Source organism: Pleurodeles waltl, chromosome 4_1, assembly GCF_031143425.1.
Source record: "Pleurodeles waltl isolate 20211129_DDA chromosome 4_1, aPleWal1.hap1.20221129, whole genome shotgun sequence".
Taxonomy (NCBI): domain Eukaryota; kingdom Metazoa; phylum Chordata; class Amphibia; order Caudata; family Salamandridae; genus Pleurodeles; species Pleurodeles waltl.
This window is the reverse complement of record NC_090442.1, coordinates 572,637,455-572,651,297: the sequence shown is the minus strand read 5'-3', so window position 1 is coordinate 572,651,297 and position 13,843 is coordinate 572,637,455. Positions and strand designations below refer to the sequence as shown.

General features: G+C 42.9%; 1 protein-coding gene across 2 annotated transcripts in view; it reads right to left on the bottom strand.

The window, feature by feature from the left end:
* Positions 1 to 13,843, bottom strand: part of DOCK4 (dedicator of cytokinesis 4) — a 1,300,588-nt gene that overhangs the window by 879,262 nt on the left and 407,483 nt on the right. The gene's annotated exons all lie outside the window — the stretch shown is intronic.

The window sequence follows — 13,843 nt, the reverse complement described above, 5'->3', positions numbered from 1 at the left end:
CAACAACCACTACACTAAAGTCACTACATCTGTAATTACAACATCAACATCATCATCAAGATATGCAGTGACACAAGCTATTCTTACGCCTTTCATGAACAATAACATACTTCTTTCAGAAGAACCAGAAAATCTGCCTCACCAACTGCTTCAATAGAAATAGCCACTACTTCTCGTGTTGGACAATTTAATAAAAACATGTTGAGTAAAACAGACATATGAGGGCAACAAAAACTATGCACTACAGTTTCTAGGTGAAGAAATGCAATCAGTCAGGGGTTAGACTCACAAGCAGAATTAGTGAAATGTCACAGAAAGTTAGTACACTTTGTACAGCAATAAATAAAAACAATTCCCAAAGAAGACATCAGCAACATGTTGACAGTTGTCTGAAAGGTTTCGGGCAATCTATTCTTTTGCTCGACTTGCTAGTGCTATAGCTAACCTTGGTAGAGGCACAGTTAATATTCAGTCAGAAACAGTGCATTGTTCTGCTGATGTTTCCAAAGAGCTACTTTAAGTAACCTCTACACTAGAAGAATCCAAACTTCAAATGCGACCAGAAGGACCTCACTTACAGGCACATCTAGTGAAGAGGCTACAAGCCAAAACCACTAGTTCTGTAGATAGAAATAATGAGCAACATGCATGAAGTCCGATTGGTAATGAGATAAGTGTATCTAGATGGAGCTTTAAATGAGAAAAATGTTTGGGACTGAGGAGAAACAAATTATATGATTATTGAATTTTTTAAAAAACATTTTAGGTAGTCTGCCACTTCAAAGTATATTTTTTGTTAATTGTTCATTTGAGAAATGTGAATAAACAACATGATGCATGACTTCAGCATTCAAATATACATTTTACCTTTATTTTACCATCTTTAAAATGAAAAAAACAACATTTTGATATCGTTTTCATTAACACCCTCCCCAGGGTCCTTGCGACAGTGGTGTGATTCTCAGGTGTAAGTGCCCGTAATATCCAAATCAACTCCTTAGTATGGTGCAACTAAGAAATGATATGCACTCACTCAGGTAGTGATGTTGTGCTGCTTATTGTTAACCCAAATTGGGAACATCTACTGTCATGTGTCTGGATTTTCACAAAAAAAACAAAGATTACAGGGGCATTATAGTTAGGATTTAAAAAAAAGAAATTCATCTAAAAAACAGAAGTTATGGGGGCGTTATAGTTAGGCTCAGATTTTAAACATTGCAAACCATAGAAATTCACCTGTTATAGTTAGAGTTATTTCAAGTAACTATAATTCGTGCCCTAAAGTAACTACATCTCGCGCCCCCGCCATGCACAGTTTTTTCATCAAAATTTTTGCTGCAAATATTAAATTTATATTATCAATTACGTTATCAAAGATGTCCTGAGTGCCGTAATTTGTGAGGTAATTAGCAGTGCATGGCGAGGGCGCAAGGTATATTTACCTCATGGCACAAGTTACAGTTACCTTAGGGCACAAGTTACTTTCACTTGAGCTAACTAACTATAACAGGTGAATTTCTATGGTTTGGTACGTTTAAAATGTGAGCCTAACAATAACATCCCTGTAACCTTTGGCTTTTTAAGTGAATTTCTATTTTGAAAAAAAATTCTATTTTCTAACTATAATGTCCCCGTAACGTTTGCTTTTTTCAGTTAATTAATTGTAAAGTAATCTTCATTACTGTACGTTAATCCATCCGCCACCCCTGTGACTAACCCCTATAACCACCCAACCCTGCACAGCACACGGCCATTGGCAGTGCGCAGCAGGAGTTGGCTGCACGGCCTGGCCTGCGGCCAGTCCCTTCAGCCAACCCCTATACCAACCAAACCCTGTAAGGCCCCCCATCCCAAGCCTATCTCCTCCAGAGGACCCTATTCCCTGGGGCCCAGCCTAATTATAATTTTTTTTTTGGGGGGGGGGGATGGCAGCATGGCCCCTCTCCCCAGGGCTGATCTCAGCCCAGGGGACCCTATTCCCCGGGGCCCAACCATGTGACCTCGTTGCCCCCCTCGGCACCCAGTCACAATGCTAGGGACCGTGGGGGGAGCCTGATGGCCCCCACAGACCCAGCTGGCTCCCCACCTCCTGTGGGAGGCAGCATTGCTTTCACAGAAAGGGAGCTCTAAAGCAGCTTCCTCTCTGTGAGATCTTTTCTCCTCTGTCTCTCTGCCTGCATCTTTGCAGGCACAAAGACAGAGGAAACCTCTGTTCGCAGCGAATAAGAGCTGTTTGATAGCTTTCCCTCGCTGCGAGGAGAGTGTTTTCTGTGACTTGTGAGCTGTCAAACCTGCCGCCAAGCCACAGCAAACGGCTATGTCTCGGCGGTGGGCACCCCGGGACATAGCAGAAGCCGGCCCTGGGGTTTGGGAGTCCCCAGGGCCATCAGTTGCTCCACGACGTCCCCCCGTCCAACGAAAAGAGCCCCGGGAAGGTGGTGATCCCTTGGGCTTAAGAGGTCCGAAACAGACCCCCTTTCTTTTTTTTATTCTTTGCCCCAGGAAGGTGGTGGTCGCAAGGGCTGCAGGGGGCAGCACAGCCCCGCATACATTTACATTAAAGCCCCCGGGAGGTGGTGATCCCTGGGGCTGCATGCCAGACAGGCACCCCGCATTAAAATTAACAATGACCCCCAGGACTTGGCCCACCCAGGGGCATCAGAATTATGAAGCGTAGGAAGCCGCACATTGTTTTAAAAAAATAAAATTTGCTGGATCTGCGGATCCGCCTCAACTCAGATAATTATTTTTTTTTAAATGCTTTTTAGCCCTAGGGGACCCCAGCATCAGAACTAAGGGGTCAGAGTGTCCGTACCCTGGCCCCTTTACTTTATTTTTCCTTTATTTTTAACCTTTTCTTCTGGGACTCGGCTTCAGTCCCAACATGGCTGCCAACACTTCCTTGTTGAAGGGTTGGCACCCAATCAGATCTCAGCACAAGATCCGGGGCGGGGGGGGGGTTTGCGAACCCTTTGCATATGTATGTGTGTGTGTGTGTATATATATATATATATGTGTATATATATATATATATATATATATATATATATATACATACATACATACATATACATACACACACAAATTTGGATTTTCTTTAATATATCAAAAACTACTGAACAGATTTAACCCAAATAACTAAAAGACCTCTTTCTGGACTAAGAGCTACCTTTCTGCAGCATTTGGTGTAATTCCGTCCAGTGGTTTCGGTGCAATCGCTGTTCAAAATCCCTATGGAAAAATAAACGGGGAAATGTGTTTTGGGACCCCCCCTTTTTCTCAGCCCTCATTTGACGGATCTAATAAAAACTTTCCAGACAGCAGCTGAAGTGAGCGTAAACGTTTTTGGGAGAATTCTGTTAAGATTTGTCAACCAGCACCAAAGATATAGGCAAATCAAAAAACACTTTCTCTATAGAAACTAGGTTCTAACTATAGGTACCTTGTGGCGACAGCCACTGGGTAATATAGAGGTATGTGTATATATATATATATATATATATATATATATATATATTGATATATCTTCCAAAAATAATTCGCAGCACTCCAAAAGACTTTGTATCAAAATGTATTCTTCTTCAGAACAACCATCCTCATCACCAACGCGTTTCGACTATCACAGTCTTATATTATTTTGGGTTATCTTATTTTGCTTTGTTGTGTTTCTTTGGAGTTGTTTCTAGAGTTGTATCACTGTGCTCTGCTCTGGTGATTCCTTTATATACTTCAACAAGATATGGCTCGTTTCTAACAAAAAGCAGTACCGTCCGTTAGACATTTAGGGGCTGATTATGAGTTCGGCAGACGGTTTACACCATCCGCCATACTCCAGATGGGGACGATGCTGCCATAGTGGCTACCTCCCCGCTAGCCAGGGTTGTAATGTGACAGTCGGACCACCACATTGGCGGCGGTCCAACCGCCACCTTCAATTCTGGCGGTCTAGTGACCGCCAGACTTATAATGAGACCCCTCCAGATATACAACATTAAAGGAAAACAATTAGTCCACAGCCACAAAAAAGATTATGCCTTTCCCACTTTAAGTTGCAAGGCCCTAAATTTAGTTGAGGCATGGTTAAATACATTATGTACACATCTGATAACAAGTGATGTTAAACTTAATTTCACTAACCGTTGACAGAAGTCTTAAATAGTTTAACTAGGCATTAAAAAACAGAACACAGTAACTCAACTATGGGTTTGAATGGGAAAGATAGCATATCAGCAGCTGGTGTCCAGTGGGTTAACCAGATGAGAACATTACTCCCAACAGCTGCCTTGGGAGGAGACTGGGAAAAGCTTGGAGTCACACTGCACTTTCCACTGGTCTCTATGTGCACTCCTGCCTTCATCAGGAGCCTCCACTAGATAAGCAGCATGATTCCAACACAGGCTGAAGGCATCATCCGTGGACCTGTTTCAATCTATCAATCTATAAATCAAAGAGGATTTATAGAGTGTGGCTAATCACCCATGACAGTATCCTGCACTGAGAACATAGCTGCTAAGGGGTTCAGTTGAACAGCCAGGTCTTAAGTCCTTTCCTGAATTCCAGAAGAGCGGATGCGGTCCGTAGGTGAAGGGGATGGTTGCTCCAGGACTTCACAGAGAGGCAGGAGAAGAAGCAACCTCCAATGTTGCTTTGGCAGATGTGGGGGGGTGCGAGGGAGATGGAAGCATGGCACAGGTGTCTGGAGGGTTGTGGAAGTTCAGGTGGTGGTTGATGTATACTGGTCCTTGATTGTAAAGGCCTTGTAGGTGTAGATCAGTATCTTAAATTGACATCTCTTCTGAATGGGAAGCCAGTGGAGTGTTTGAGGTCCGGGTGGGGTGGGTTCACTTGGGGAGATCAATGATGAGTCTGGCCACTGAATTCTGTATGGTCTTTAGTCTCTTCAAGAGGTGCATTTTAATTCCTACATAGAGTGTGTTGCCGTAGTCCAGCCGGATGGTGACTAGGGCTTGAGTAACAGTTTGCCGGCTGTAAAGGGTGAAGAAGCAGGAGGAAGAAACTGCACTGATCTGATTTTTCATGGTGAGCTTGCTATCCAGAATTACGCCACGGTTAAAAGCATGGTCTTTCAAATGTGGGTGCTGGTCCTAGTTCAGTAGGCCACCAAAAATCCTTTCTGAAGATCTGCCCTTCCGTTTTGTCTGTGTTGAGTTTTAGGCAATTGTTATTCATCCAGTCTGCAATGCCAGTAATGCACTTGCGGAAGTTGGCCTTTGTGGTGGAGGGTTCATCTGATAGTGAGAGGAGGAGCTGGGTGTCGTCTACATAGGATATGATGTTCATTCTAGGGGTTCTGCTGATGTTGGCCAAGAGGGTCATGTAGATTTTGAACAGTGTACGGCTGAGGGACGTGACTTAAGGGACACTGCAGATGATCTTCTTGGGTTCCAAGGTGGTAGGTAGATTCTCTGGGTTCTTCCAGTGAGGAATGATGCAATTCATTTGAGGGGATTTTCCTTGGATTCCAATGTAATGATTCCTCTTAATAAGGGTGTGGTGGGATACAGTGTTTAATGCTGCTGAGAGGTCGAGAAGGACCAGGGCCACAGTTTCTTCCTGGTCGAGGAGGGTTCTGATGTATTCAGTGGCAGGAATAAGGGCAGTTGCAGTGCTGTGTTTGGTGCAGAATCCGGATTGGGAGGGGCCCAAAAGATTGTTGATCGCCAGGTGTTCTGTGAATTGGCAGATGATGGCCTTTTTAAGGACTTTACTAGGAAAGAGGAGCACTGAGATGGAATGGTAGTTCTTGAGTTCTCTGGGGTCTTGATAAGGGGTTTGACTTCTGCATGTTTACATACTTGGGGGAAGGTGGCTGTGGTTATGGATAAAGTGAAGATGTCAGTGAGCTCGCTGCTGATCATTTTGCTCCCAAGGTTGAAAATGTGGTGGGGACAGGGGGCCATGGGTGCTCCTGAGTGGAAGGAGTTCATGATAGTTGTGGTATTTTATATGGTGAGCAGGTGGTCGGAAATGGCATCAGGGTTTGCATCCGTTGAAGCAAGGAAGCTGAAGATGGCGGCGGTGGGGTGAGGTTCAAGGTTTTTGTACATGGTGAAGATCTTGTTGTGGAAGAAGTCGGCAGGGTGTTGCAAAGTTCCTGAGGAGGGGTGATGAGGTTTTTGGTGGTTGAAAGGTTGGAGAACTCTCTGACGATGTTGAAGAGTTATTTGTTCTGGTTAGAGCTGGAACTGATGGGTCGGCCAGGGCACTCCTCTTTATCTCTTTCAATAGTTGGTGGTATTTGGTTGAGGGATTACTTGAAGGTGGCTTGGTCTGTGTGCTCCTTGCTGGTGCACCATTTCCTTTCTAGTCGCTTGCAGTTGCATTTCTCAGTTCTCAGTTCCATGCTGTACCAACTGGCCTGTTTGGTGGTTCTCTACAGTTTGGTGGGCTTGATGGGGGCGACTCTGTTGGCGCTATAGGTGATCCAGGGAGAGAAGGTCTTGACAGCCTTTTATAGGTTTGTTGCCGTGTCAGGGTGGAAGGTGTTGAGGGTGTAGGTCCACTGGCTCTCTGATACTTTGTTCCAGCTGTAGTGTGAGGTGCTCGGAGGCATGGTGACGGTGTTGAGGGATCCTGTGATAGTGAAGTGGGCGATGGCATGGTGTGTCCAGGTGAGCTTGGTGACAGGGTTGTGCTTGACTGTCACTGGCACTGAAGATGGGGCCGAGCGTGTGCCCTGTGTAGAGTTGGTGACTAGTTGGGTGAAGCTGATGTTTTTCATACTTTCAAGGAGGTCGGCAGTGTTGGCATTGTTGAGGTCGTCAAGGTGAAAACTGAGGTCTACGATGAAGATGTAGTGTTTGGAGTCTATGGCGAGCGGGCAATGAATTTGGGGATGGCATCACAGAAACTGGGGTGTGGTCCTGCAGGTCTGTAGGAGAGGATGGCTCTGATGGTGGTTTTGCCATTGATTTCAAGTTGGACATTGAAGTGCTCCATGATTGGGGTGGTGTCGTCTGCAGTGGTGGTGCAGTGGATGGTTTCTTTGTGAATGAGGGCGATTCCACTTTCTTGTTTGTTGATGCTGTCCCAGTGTGCTATCTTGTAGTCATTTGGAGTTGCTGAGGCGATGGTGGGAGCAGATGTGGAGATGAGCCAGGTCTAGGTGAGGAAGATGACGACGGGAGTGGGGGGTGGCTTTAGGAAGTTGAGCTTTGTGGCATGCTTGCAGAGTGATCGTGCATTGAGCAGGAGGCAGTGGAGTTGTTCTGAGGTAGTCGTGCTTGGCGTGGTGGTAATAATTGTGCATGGGGGTGCTCTCTCTAGTGTTGCAGGACAAGTGACAGTGTCAGCAGGAAAAAGGTCCTACCGTTGATTGTGGAGAAGTGCAACAGCAGTTGTTGTTGCAAGGTTTGGGGTCAGCGCTCAGTGGCGGTGTAGCGGCGTGTGAACCAGGGTCTCTGGTGCTGGGGGTGGTCCAGGCACGGATGGGCTTGCCTTTATTTGGTGGGCAGCTGGATAATGTGACAGCTGCTTTCCATTCTAGACGAGTTCAGGCAATGATTTAATAAAAAGCGACTATTATTATTATTTTTATTAATTTATTCCTGAGACTTGTACAATGTGTTACAAACTGAATTGTATTAAAAGTCCACCTATGTAGCAGATACGAATTGCTTCTTCAAATTGTGTTTAGCAGTTTACTTAAAAAAAAAAAAAGTTACTCAAAATACTAGATCCAAGAAAGGGCAAGAAAGCACCTTCCACAAGAAATAACCCGGCGGCAGAGTAGGACGCACCATTTAGGCTTCAAAATAAAGCATCTGATTGTCGAAAGAGAACACATTAGCTGCAGAATTTCAAACCCTGTTTCTTCTGTGTGACGTTAATGTGAAGAAGGAATGTCTGTTACAGTTTGTGGTTTTGCTGCTACACACTGACAGCCAGGAGTGCAGCATAAAGCTGCCAGCTACAAAGTCTATCAATTGTCGCAGAGTTCATTAAGAAAACAAATGCACCCGGCATCAAACAACCCACATTAAAATGCACAGCACTGCGTTAAATAAACAAGGAATAGAGATTGCAGCATGTCTGCTGGATACTCCACTAGTTAAAAAAAAACACAAAATAAATTAACAAGCGCACAGGGCAAAAATGCAACCAAGTCATTGTCATAGACACCTGGATGCCAAAAACCACATAAGATTCGTGAAATATACCTACATCTAATCTGACGCAGGAGTTGTGCTCCTTTCTAGAATGCCCATATGGTATCTCAATGAAGACAAAAGGTCTCTAATTAACAATTAGCTACGTCTTTCATTGAATGCATGTGTCCTTTCAAATGGGTGCCCACATCACGACAAACCATTACATGTGGAACACCACAGGATACTTGCAGAGAATGGTGCATCAAAATCATTTAGTGCTTATAAGACACTTTTGGGTCTCTCAGGTAATGGGTCAATCCATGGTTTGTGTAAACATGTATATTACCAATAACACATCACCCCAATCATTTAATGAATGAACAATTGAACGACAGGACACATTTCAGATTACAGACAGACCACATTGTACCAGGCTATTGCAAAGTCCTTGAGGAGCACATCAGACTGATTTTTAGGTCTTAAACGCTGGTTCGGCCACATTAGGAAAATCACGTGTTCCAGAGAAACAAAAAATAAACCATGGCCGGGCACTGCTCAAGTGTCGAGAACATACTTGCATTAAATGATGTCAAAAAGTGGGCAATGTCTCTTACCAATTCAGCTTTTGTTCAGGCAAGAGATCAGTAAGCGCTTTGAACCCAAGGAGAGTGGTGCTCAAACAGCATAGTGAGTCTAACTGTTTACAAACAGGACAGAAAGAAGGAAGAACAAGAGAAGGGGTGGATGTGGCACACAATGAGCAGAAACAAAACATAAGGAACCCTACTGGACTGACTAGATATGGTAAACAATGGAACCAGCCAATATGTTAGTTAGGATGGAACAGTCTATTTGAGAAGAGGTGAGTTCGTATCTTCTCCTGCTAGTAATGCTGGGAGTTGCACAAAAAAACAGCAAATGTCCAAACTGTCTCTCATTCATAAATTAACCTACAAAGGTTCATATTGCATGGGAACTCATCTGCTATAGAAAATAACATTATTCAATAATAAGGTGGTTATTATTAAATGTATTAATTCTGGTCCACAATAACACCATTTATTGTTTTGGGAGTTGTATTTTGCCCCAGGGAGAGTTCAAAGTGCCACTGATGGAAGTGCTGCAGAACAGTCACAAAGTAGTTCAACAGGACATCAGCACATAAAGAGGCTAGGAGACTCCTTGTTAAAAGACTAGTTTTAAGTCGCCTTGCATTTTTCCTGCATGTCACAAGTATATTTATTTTGCAAGTACACAATGAAAAATACGTTATTTCTGGGCACATTTGTATTCAAATTACAAGTATGATAGTGGCTCCCTTACGAATGAACATAGCTTACATGCACTTAAGTACTTCCAAGTTTGCTACAAATACCAACAATTTAGGGAGGAGATGCGGTGTAGTGGATACACTACTGATTTTGGAGTGGGGAGCTGGGTTCTGCAATTGTAAATATGTTAAATATATTGCTGCTGTGATCTCCATTGCTACCTAGATAGGTTTGCGCTACATACATACCAGTACATGTATTGTAAGGAGATATAATGGTAATAAATGGTATTCAGATCTTAAGAACAGTCTGCCAAGATAAGACACTCTAGTTCTTTTCAATGTTTCTCTTCACTAAGAATCAAATAAGTCAGTCTTTCAAAATCCAGCACCTTTGAGCTCAAGTCACTCAAACTGCATAATCACTTCTGAGTAGGCTATGTGCTTCTGCTGTGCATAGCATGGGGACCTCCAGAATGGGTGCTGTCCTTACACAAGGCAATCTCCTACTCCCTGGGGTGTGTCTGGGGCCAGGGCAGAAAAGGCTGGGTCTTGTGCACTACAGACTTTCTTTTGAAGATTGCCTACTTCATAGGGCTTCTGAGACCACAACTTCAGAATACTTCTGGACTAAGGACATTCTGCCAAGATGAAGAGCTGGATTATGTAGGAAGAACTACAACTCTGCCTGTTACTTTTTTGAGCCGGCCTGCTGCTTTTGTCCTGGGAGTGAAAGGATTGGACTTTGCTTTCTACATCCTGCTTTCCAAGGTTCTCCAAGGGCTTGAACTGAGCTTGCCTACTGTTAAGAAGTCTCAGTTACATCAAAGACTTCATCTGCCAGTGCTGGCATGACTTCCACTGAAATAGCCATGAACTACTCATCTGGCATTCCAGAGTTACTGCTTAACATCATCCCTGCTCTGCACATGGACACCCAGGAAAAGGTGAATCTAAATACTAAAGTTGTGGAAAGGGCGCCACAAATAATGACAAGGAATGGCATTGTGCAAGGTGCTTATCCTTCAACACCTCATTATTTACCATAAGTATTGCTGAGTTGCCTCAAGGTTTGTAGTGCAAGAGAACAGTGCCTATCATGTTAGTAGATACAACTCACTGTGTGTTATGTTTTGTGGACAGCATCTCAATAGTGGGGACAGCTATTGGCCTCGGAGAGATGCTTCAAGGAATGCAGTAATATATATTATTAGAAAATAAATACAAACTAAGCGAAAATCATAACATTCTGTACTGCACTAATGCAGGAAAGCTAGATGAATCATCTACAAACCAATCTCAAGAAATATGGCTCAAACTGCCTTAATACAGGACAACAAGACATTAAAGGCCGGAGAACCTTAAGAAGGGTTTTATACAGTGGAGTGTTCAAGAAGAGCAGAGACAGAACATCAAGTTAAAAACCCTTATTTACCAGTGCTACTGAATGGTAAACATTGAAGGATTTCTTGTGATGAGACGGGGAGAGGAGATGTTTTGTAATAACATTTGGTCTGCAGACAAGAATATTTCTATTGGGGCCATTAGATCGGAACTTGCTAATACAGGCACTGTATGCAAAATATTCCATCTGTAAAACCAAGAATATTAGTTTAGAACTTGGTTGTATGTCAGAATATCCAGCACAATAACGTTCTACCAAAATAATTGCAGTCTAATTATCAATTACTATAATATCCTTAAGGTATACATATATAGACAAGTAGAAATTGATAATTCTTAACTCCACATCCCTTGAAGACCTATATTGTTAAGGTATATATATGTAGAGCTAAGTATAGTATATCTTTGCTTACCTATATAAACTTATCTGTATATAATGGTAGTCAATATTGTGGCTATCATATTTGGTATTGCTAAGGAACAGTGGTTCCTATAAAAGCAATACATTCCATGTAATAATTATGAATGAATACAGGTTTATTGATGGGAAACATTGATTTACGGGAACTATTTCACCAAGGAGACCTGAATGACATTAAATAACTGTCACCAGCAACCCCGAGGTGAAAAACACCCACATAATTCACCTTTTCTCCATCTAGAATTTGACGTTATGTCCCATCCCCAAAATCATCTGTCCCTGCATTCATCTGGTAGACGGGGGCAGATGGGTAATGGGAACCCATACATAACATGGCCTCTCTTCTGCGTCCCAAAAAAAAAAAACACGTGACTTCCTGCCACTCACCTCTATCACCCTCTGTGCTCTCTCCTCCAGAAGCTATGCTCCCTGGTTTCCAGCAATGTTCAGACAGACCCTTAGAGAGGCTAGACAGAGCTGCCCGGAATTTATAGATGGCGTAGCACCAATGGGTAACAGCTTTTGAGAACAACTGTTGCTATGTTGCAGCAGTGAGTTAATGGATATGAATACATCTATTCATGCTAGTGGCTCATTACCAGAGGCATATTTATCAATACAAATAAAACTCATATAGCCGAGTCTGTATTAATTGTCAATGGCGTTTTGGTCGCCTTTTAATGTTGGATGATCCTCAGGACAAAAATTCAATGTTGGCTCGAGTTACTTATATGAAGTAAGATTTCAAATCGCAAAATAGGAATATCCCGATGCATCAGTGTATGCAATTAAAGGGGTCCGCAAGGAAAGGAAATTGGGTGTCACTGAAACAATCCTTGGGGAGTCCAGATAATCTGAATATGTTGTATAAGCAGAATCTACAGTCCTTTGCTACCTCCAGTTGGTTCAGGAGCAATTTTGCCAATTACACGATAGCTTCTGGTATTGAAACCTCCATTTAAGATTATTTATCTAGACTGCCCAAGCACTTACTGCCATAATATCCGATCTCTTTCCTTGAGGACCGTTGAGGTTTCCTTTTGCATACACAATGATATATCTGCATCTTTCCCATTTTTTGCAGATGGGCTGTATCTAAACCTTAAACACTGCGATTCAAACCATGCTTTAATTACTCTATGTATCAAACTTGCCTGAGCATTTTTTCTTCGATTTTTGCTTGATTTCTATTATAGCCTGCAGCAGTGGGAAATACCAGCCATTAAAGACCCGCTCCAAAGTTAAAGTGGGCACCCCAGGACATAGTAGGAGCCAACCCTGGGGGGGGGGGTCCCTGTGGTTGTGGGGGGCTGCATGGCCACACCCACATAAATTTCAGCTCTAGCCCCAGGGAGGTGGTGGTCCCTAGGGCTCACTAAGCCATGGGAGTTAGGGGCAGTGTGCCCCTCTCCTTTTAAAAATAACAAAAAATGCCCTCTGGACCTGGCCCACCTGGGGGGCTCTATTCTCAACAAGTGTGGGAACCTCTGTTTTAAAAAAAAAAAAATGTCAAATTTACGGATCTGCCACGATCTTTGGCAAATTCTTTAAAAAAATGCTTTTTTGCCCTAGTGGAGTCGCAACACCAGACCTAAGGGACTAGGTTGCCCCTACCTTGCCCCCTTTGTTTTTTGTTTTTTTACATTTTTTCTGGGACTCGGCTGAAACCAAGTCCCAAAATAGCTGCCAACACTTCCTGGTTTTAGTGTTGGGAGCCAATCATATCTCAGCATGAGATTGGGAGTATTCGCGAAGCCTGCACATGTCCAGATATCTATATTTCCTTTTCTTTTAATATCTCAAAAACCTCTGAATGAATGTACACCAAACAACAAAAAGTCTTCTTTCTGGACCAAAAGCAACCTTTCAGCCACATTTGGTGTAATTCCAACCAGCAGCTCGGGCTGTAGTCATGTTCAAAATCCCTATGGGAATTACCATGGGAAACCCACTTTTTTGACCACCCCTTTTCTTCTGCCCCTACTTGACGGATCACCCTGGAACTTCCCATGTACAACAAGATTCTTGGGAACACTTAGAGAGATGCGCAGCAGGGAGCGAATGGAATTATCAATTTTCTACATGTCTTTTAGATTGGCCAATGTTATGTTTTTTAGGGAGTAAAGTGACAAGAGAGTAGGGGTAACAGACCGATCCACAGGATTTGAACCTTTGATCTTGATTATTCTATTAATAATATATAGATAACAAATGAAGCACTATTCTTAAGGGAAGACCAGATAGATCAGTAAGGCTATTACTGGGTACAAATAAAGACAAGAGAGACAGCTCAGAATATCTTAAACCACCCCAATACATGTCCCTGGCTGACACAAGCCATCATTTGCACCAGCATTAGTTCACGTCTAAATAGTGAAGTCTAATGGTTTAACAAGCTTCAAAATATCTCAACTGCATGTGACTACTATTTACCATTAATGGGCAAAGAAGGTGGACAACTTGATCGTGCAAATTAGATTTTTTTAATATCGATATTTTATTCGCTTATACCAAATCCTTACACGGTCCTTAACATTACCTAATGAGATTGTGCTGCTGAACATTTGAGCTGCCTTATTAAGATTTTTATGAACATGGAATTATTGATTTGCCATATGCCCTGCAACACTATAGATT